Below are 7,919 nucleotides of genomic sequence, written 5' to 3'. Positions count from 1 at the left end.
GATCCTCCACGTAAGGACAATTCCTTCAGGCCTAACTGGGGCTCAGGAGGAGCGATACGGTGGTTGGATCCACCAAACATGCAAGGATTGGTCGTACCATTCCATCACTCCCCATGATTTCACTGACATGTTACGGGGAGTGACGTCGAGACTATTGAGCTTCTGGGTTCTCAAGCCCAAGCTGCGGTAATTTTCTTTTTCTTCTCTTCCTTTTGTGAATTTCAACTTTTCTTGTATCCCAATGAATTTGCGCCAACTCATACATATTTCTTTGCAGAGTAATACCTATTCCATGCGGCCCTACATAGCTAGATCTTGGAAGGGTAACTCTGATGTTTTTGAGAAGGAGATGAAGAAGTGGGAGGAGAGAGCCAAGTCCTGGAGAAGAAGCTGGACACGAAGAAAGAGGAGCTGGCTAAGGCCATTCCGAGCTGGTGAAACTTAGAGCGATAAGGATAAGCTCATTGATGACTACATGGATTCTGACAAGTTTAGGAATCTCATGGAGATTCATGATGAGGGTCTTTATTCCCTACAGTTCACTCAGGGATGGGATGCGGCCGTGAAGGCGGTTTCTGAGAAGTACCCGGGCTTAGTCGACCCTAAGGACTTTATAAGTCCTGAGCAGGCTGAGTCAGAGGACAGCATAGATGCCCTCTTTAACTCCCCTCAGCCAGATGATCGCATCTTGGATCCTAACACTGCTTCTCCTCCCGCTTCTCCTGCGAAGGACGCTGAAGGCGCTGATAAGGAGAAAGAGAATGAAGGCTCCCATATGGAGGAGTAGTTTTTCTATTCTGTAATTTGATCCTTAATTTATGTCTGGACTTTTGTTTATATCAGATCTTATACCCTCCGGGGTTATTTTATATGCTTCTTTCCTTATTCGCATTTTTCTCCTTTATCTTTCTGATACTTTAATATGCATTCAAGCTTGAACTAATTGGCCACACCAGTGTTATCACAACTCAAACATCCATAGGTTGAAATAATTTCGATTTCTTCAGTTTGAGTCTGGTTTTTCAAAACCTTACATAGCATGGGTTCGACCCTAATCAATAATAACTAGACAATGTAAATTCTACTGGAATATAAAATCCTATGCAAGCAAAGCTTCCAGGTGCTTTTAAACCTACTTGTCACAATGACAAGTGAGAATCGTACTTCGCCTATCTTACACGTAGTAAACCTTCAGGTTTTGTGCGTGCCAGGTCCTCGGGACTTCAAAACCATCCATAGTCTCGAGCTTGTAGGTTCCTCTACCTTGAACACTCTTGACTCTGTACGGCCCTTCCCAATTTGGGGCAAGCTTCCCTTTTTGTCCTACACCAGATGCTCTATCTTCCTCAAGACTAGATCGCCTTGTTTAAAAAACCTTTCTTTAACCCTTAAGTTGTAGTAGAATGAAGCTTTTTTCTGATATTCTACTATCTTTGCATGTGCTTTATCTCGCACTTCATCAATTAAATCCAGGGCTAATCTCTGCCCTTCCTCATTTTCTTTCTCATCGAAAGCCTGAATCCTTGGAGAGGAATGTGATATCTCCACAGGAACTACTGCTTCCGCCCCATATGCCAACATGAAAGGAGTTGCATCTGTCGTGACCTCTACAGGTAGTCCTATAGCCCATAATATGGGAAGTATCTCATCTACCCAATTATTTCTCGACTTTTCGATCCTCTTCTTTAGTCCATCCAGGATTATCCGATTTGCTACTTCCGCTTGCCCATTGGCTCGCGGGTGAGCCACAGAGGTGAATCGTAACTCAATTTCATTTTCTTCACAATACTTCTTGAATTCCTCATTGTTGAATTGCGTTCCATTGTCAGTGACGAGGATACGGGGAATTCCATATCGGCACATAATGTTTTCCCACAGGAATTGTGCAACCTGCTTAGTTGTGATTTTGGCCAAAGGTTTGGCTTCGATCCACTTGGTGAAATAATCAATGGCTACAATCAGAAACTTCCTTTGTGCTGTGGCCATAGGAAAAGGCCCTAGAATATCCATCCCCCACATAGCAAAGGGAATAGGTGAGTTGATAGAGGTCAGCATCTCGGGGGGTTGTCTGGCGACTGGTGCATGCTTCTGACAACGATCACACTTCTTTACATATTCTTTGGCATGAGCCATCATTTCTGGCCAATAGAAGCCTAAACGAGTTATCTTATGAGCCAAGGCCCTGCCCCCCAAGTGTTGCCCACAAATGCCTTCATGCACTTCCTCAAGAGCCAAGCGTGCCTCATCGGGCCTGAGACACCTCAAGTAAGGAACCACGAAAGATCTTTTATATAGAATCCCATCTATCAAAGAGTACCTTAGTGCTCGAACAGTTAACTTCCGTGCCTCAATTGTATCGCTTGGCAACCAACCGGTCTGAATGTGAGCCTTGATGGGATCAATCCATGACGTCCCCAAGCCTACGGGAGCCACAAGCTTAACATCTATGCTTCGTGTCTTCAAAACACGGAAGTACACACTTCCTGAACTTTCTTCAATCTCAGATGAAGCAAACTTTGATAGCGCATCTGCTTTAGCATTTTCTTCCCTTGGAATGTGTTCAACATGGCATTCATTAAATTGGGTCATCACAGCCCTTACTAGGCGAACATACTTTGCCATCGTATCATCCCTTGCTTCAAATTCTCCCTTTACCTGGGATATGATCAACTTCGAGTCTCCACGGACCTTTAAGTTTTTGACTCTAAGTGTCCCAGCTAGACCAAGGCCAGCAATCAGGGCTTCATACTCTGCCTCATTGTTTGTGGTTGGGAAGTCTAGCTTCATGGCATACTCAATTAAGAATCCATCAGGGCTTTGCAAAACCAACCCTGCTCCACTGGAATTTATTTTTGATGCTCCATCAAAATAGAGAACCCAATATTCTTTCTCCTTGTCCCCATTGTCGACTCCCTTGTCTTGAGGTGTGGTATCTTCCTGCCCCCCGACTTCTTGGTTGGGTATGGTACATTCCACCACGAAGTCAGCTAGTGCCTGGGCTTTTATGGCCATACGTGGCTTATACTTGAGATCGAACTCTCCCAACTCTATTGCCCACTTAATTAGTCTCCCACTTGCCTTGGGACTGTGAATGATATTTCTCAGTGGCTGATTTGTTAGCACTTCAATTTGGTGAGCTTGAAAATAAGGACGCAGCTTTCTTGAAGCCATCACCAAGGCTAAAGCGAATTTCTCAATGGCTGAATAATTCAACTCAGCACCATGCAAAATTTTGCTGACATAGTATACGGGTTTCTGGACTTTCAGTTCCTCCTTAACCAACACCGCGCTCAAGGCGCTTTCTGAAACAGCCAAGTACAAGAATAAAACTTCACCCAGAACTGGCTTGGCCAACAACGGGGCCTGGCCCATATACTTCTTTAACTCTTCAAATGCCTTCTGATTTTCCTCACTCCATACAAAGTCTTTAATGTTCTTTAATGACTTGAAGAATGACAAGCACTTGTCTCCTGACTTGGAGATGAATCGTCCTAGCGCAGCAACCCTTCCTGTGAGTTTCTGAACATCCTTGACAGTTTTTGGGGGTTCCATGTCCAGGATTGCCTTTATTTTATTGGGGTTAGCCTCAATTCCCCTCTTTGAGACCATCAATCCCAAGAATTTTCCAGATCCTACTCCGAAAGCACACTTCGTGGGATTCAACATCATCTTGTGGTACCTCAGGACTTCAAAAGCTTCCCTCAAATGGGTTATATGATCAGTCTTTACTAGACTCTTGACTAGCATGTCATCAACATAGACTTCCATAGTCTTCCCAATAAGATCCTTAAAAATTTTATTCACCAACCTTTGATAGGTGGCTCCTGCATTCTTGAGACCAAACGCCATAACAAGATAACAATAAACACCAAAGTCAGTGATAAATGATACCTTTGGAATGTCATCCTTATGCATTTTGATCTGGTTGTATCCGCTAAACCCATCCATGAAACTCAGCATCTCATGTCCAGCGGTGGCATCAATCAAAGTATCAATTCTAGGCAGCGGAAAACAGTCTTTGGGGCATGCATCATTCAGATCGGTGAAGTCTATACATATCCTCCACTTTCCATTAGCCTTCTTCACCATTACAGGGTTTGCTAACCACTCCGGAAATTGAATCTCCTCAATGAAACCAGCCTCTAAGAGCTTTTCCACTTCCTGCTTTATAGCCTCTTGTCTTTCCGGGGCAAAATTTCTTTTCTTTTGTTTCACTGTCTTCCGACTTGGATCCACGTTTAGCTTGTGAGTAATTAACTCCGGGTCTATGCCTGGCATATCAGCTGCTGACCATGCAAACACATCACTATTTTCTTGCAAAAATTTCACTAACTTCCCTCTAAGGGGCTCCTCTAATGTGGCTCCAATGAAAGTCATCCTCTCAGGATTCTTGGGATCTAAAGGAACCGAAACCAATTCTTCTGCTGGCCTTCCTCTATTCTCATCATTTTCTCGAACATCCATATCTTCAATAGGAAGAACCTGCCCCCCAACTCCATCTGCCCTCAAAGAGGCCACATAACAGCTTCTAGCCATTTTTTGATCTCCTCTCTCTTCTCCAATCCCGTTTCGGGTGGGAAACTTCATGACTGAATGGTAGGAAGAGGGGACTGCCTTGAAGGCATGTATCCCTGTTCTCCCCATGATAGCATTATAAGTTGAACTAGCCTTTACCACTACGAAATCCAGCATCTGCGTTGCTTGCCTTGGCTCCGTACCTATGGTGGTTGGCAACTTGATTATCCCTTCCACAGGACATTCTACTCCAGCAAATCCATATATCGGCATGTCGGTTGGTGTTAACTGGGAGTCGTTATACCCCATCCTTAGAAAGGTGTCGTGGAGCAAGATATCCACAGAAGCACCATTATCCACAAGGACCCTCTTAACCGGGCTATTTCCTATTATTGGTGTTATGACCAGCGGGTCGTCATGGGGAAACTTCACACCCTCTAGGTCGGAATCATCAAAAGCCAATGTTACTTCTGTCCTGGCCCTCTTCGGGGCTTCTCCAACAATATGCATAACCTCTCTAGTATATGCCTTTCTGGAATTTTTGGACAATCCAGCAGCAGTTGGACCTCCAAAGATCGTGTTTATCACAGGCCCTTGAGGTCTCGGCCCTCCATAAATGGTGTTTATAACTGGTCCTCTAGGTTGGGGATTCCGCCCCTGATCATCTTGGTCCCTCCTACGATCTTCAAAGTTCTTCCTTCCATTATTATTTCTGTCCCCTCCATCTCCAGTATACTTATTCAATCTTCCTTTTCGAATCAAAAACTCAATTTCATCTTTCAATTGCCTACACTCATCGGTGTCATGGCCAACATCTTTGTGAAACCTGCAATACTTGCCCCTATCTAGCTTGGCGGGATCAGCCTTCAAGGGCTTAGGCCAGCGAATATCTCTGTCTTTCTCAATTTCCATCAAAATCTGACTTCTGGGAGCATTCAGCTTAGCGTATTCAGTGAACTTTTGCCCAGGTCCTCCCTTCTTGGGGGTTGAATCAGGGTTTTGTTCGGTTCTAGGATATTTGTCCTTAGCGATATACTCCAAATCAGTTTTTCGTTTCTTGCCTCCAGTGGGCTCATTACTTACTACGGTCTTCCTCATACTTTCTTCAACCTTGATATACTTCCCTGCCCTCTCTTGGAGCTGCAACATGCTCTCAGGGGGTCGTTTGGCCAAAGACATCTTAAAAAACTCATCCCTAGTTCCTTGTTGCAATGCTATCATGGCTACCTTATCATCAAGATCTGGGACTTTTAAAGCCTCCTTTGTAAAACGATTCAGGTAATCTCTTAAGGATTCCTTAGCTCCTTGCACAAGACTCATAAGAGATGCTGAACTTTTCTCATGGACTCTTCCACTGATGAATTGCTTAATAAAAGCCTGACTTAGTTCTCTGAATGATCCAATAGAATTTGGGGGTAGGCGACTGTACCATCTTTGAGCCATACCCGACAGGGTTTGAGGGAAGGCCCGACATTTTATAGCATCATTCACGGGTTGCAGCAGCAGTGCATTAGAGAATGTCCTAACATGATTAGCGGGGTCTCCCGTGCCATCATAGGCTTTGATAGTGGGCATCTTGAATTTTCTTGAGATATAGGCATTCATTATCTCTTCTGTGAAGGGTGGAGTTGGATCATCAGGATCTCCAAGGGGAAGGAGATTGCTTGGATCAATTCTTGGGACAGCAGCCCTTCTTCTTACCGGACCATCCAGGTCTATGATAGGAGGAAGATTTCTCCCCCTAGGAGGTATGTGGGATCTGGTGGCTTGGTGAGCCTCCAAATCACGTCTCAGCCTTTGGATTTCAGCCTCATGAGCCCTGATCTTTTCCTGCACTTCTTGGGGATTCGCCCCTGGGGTGCCTTGGGGGCGTTGCCTTCCATCGGCCATTGGCTCTTTTCCAGGACGCCTCCTTCTCGGGGCCACTTCATCATCCGAAGATTCGGAGTCTCTCTCAGTGTATGGACCAGAAAATTCCCGATCCTCAGGGATAGGATCCAAACCTCGTATATAGGGGGGCGACCGCCCTCGTGCTTCGCTTCGCCCGGCATATCCACTTCCTCCAACCTCAGGGTGAAGGGGCATCCCATAAGGGGGGTTAGTAGTAACAATAGTTGAATATTCATACCCGACGGGTCGAGAATTCACAGGTATATGTATTTGTTGAACTTGAGGATTCGTACCTTGAATAATCGGGGGAGTTGTCCCTTGTGGCTGAGGATGAGTTGCCCCTGTCTGGGCTTCCCCCTGAGTAGATGCATAAGTTGAATGGGGAGGAACCTCCACGGTTGATGAAATCACCTGGGTTGTCCCTGATGGTGTTCCCTCCTCCAGAGTGCTAGTTGTTCTCCGTGTTCTCGCCATGGTTGTTGTTGCGTTTTTCCCACAGACGGCGCCAAATGTTATGGATAAGAAATCAAGGTTATTACTTGCTGTATTTAATACTAAGATTCGGGAGCTCAAGGCCTTTAATGGCTGCTCTCGTGTTTCGTGACTCAATCTGCCTTTACGAGATGCCTACGTATCTCTGTGAATTAGAGAATCAAGCCAAAAAACGTAGTTCTGATTGGTGGGGGTGAGACCCCTTATATAGATGTGGGAGTCCTCGAATTGGACTTGGTATAGGAGACTTGGTGGATAAGCCTCTGAATTAGGATAGACTTAGGAGTCCTAGGAAGTAGGAAGCTGATTCCTTATCTTTTTAGGTCCCCTTGAGGCTAATCTCTAAGGATTTATATCCTCATCGGGACTCTTTTCAACATCTGATTTCTCCCTTATTAATTAATTACGAAATTAATTAATAATCAGGGCTTTTGGGCCTTTTTTATTTCATCAGACCTGATCTGGTCCATCAGGCTTAACCTTTCTGGTCTGAGTATCATATATCTTTTTATTGGGCCTGGCAGCCCACAGTTTGTACAATTAATGCAGTATTTAATTATACAAACATAATTTATTTATCCCTATCACCTGGCTAAAGGAAATAGATGAATCATTTGAGACTCTAAATGATTGACGAACCACAAAAGACTGTTTTGTCACTTACCCTCCTAAGAGAGAGACCACCCGCTGGTGAAAGGCCAAGGAAGACACGGAGCAAGAGATTATAATAAACTGATTTAAGTTCAGTCAATTGTTTTCAGGAAAGTACTTCCCAAGGTTATGGAGATAGTGTAAAAGCTTAAGAGCCAGAACAAAGGCAGACGAGTATGATGAATTATGAATCTAAGTTGTAAAAGTTATCAAGATTCGTTCTGAAGACACGAATCCAGAATGACGGGATGTTTGAAATCAATGCTTATGTTGTGTTGGTTCATGAAATAACGATAAGAGAAAGGAATATAAAGGCAAGAGAGTTTGAGGAATGATAAGGGAGTTGGGTATGAGGAAACCCTAAAGACTCG

The sequence above is a fragment of the Apium graveolens genome, chromosome 1, assembly GCF_009905375.1.
Source record: "Apium graveolens cultivar Ventura chromosome 1, ASM990537v1, whole genome shotgun sequence".
Taxonomy (NCBI): domain Eukaryota; kingdom Viridiplantae; phylum Streptophyta; class Magnoliopsida; order Apiales; family Apiaceae; genus Apium; species Apium graveolens.
Note: the sequence above shows the minus strand (reverse complement) of the source record.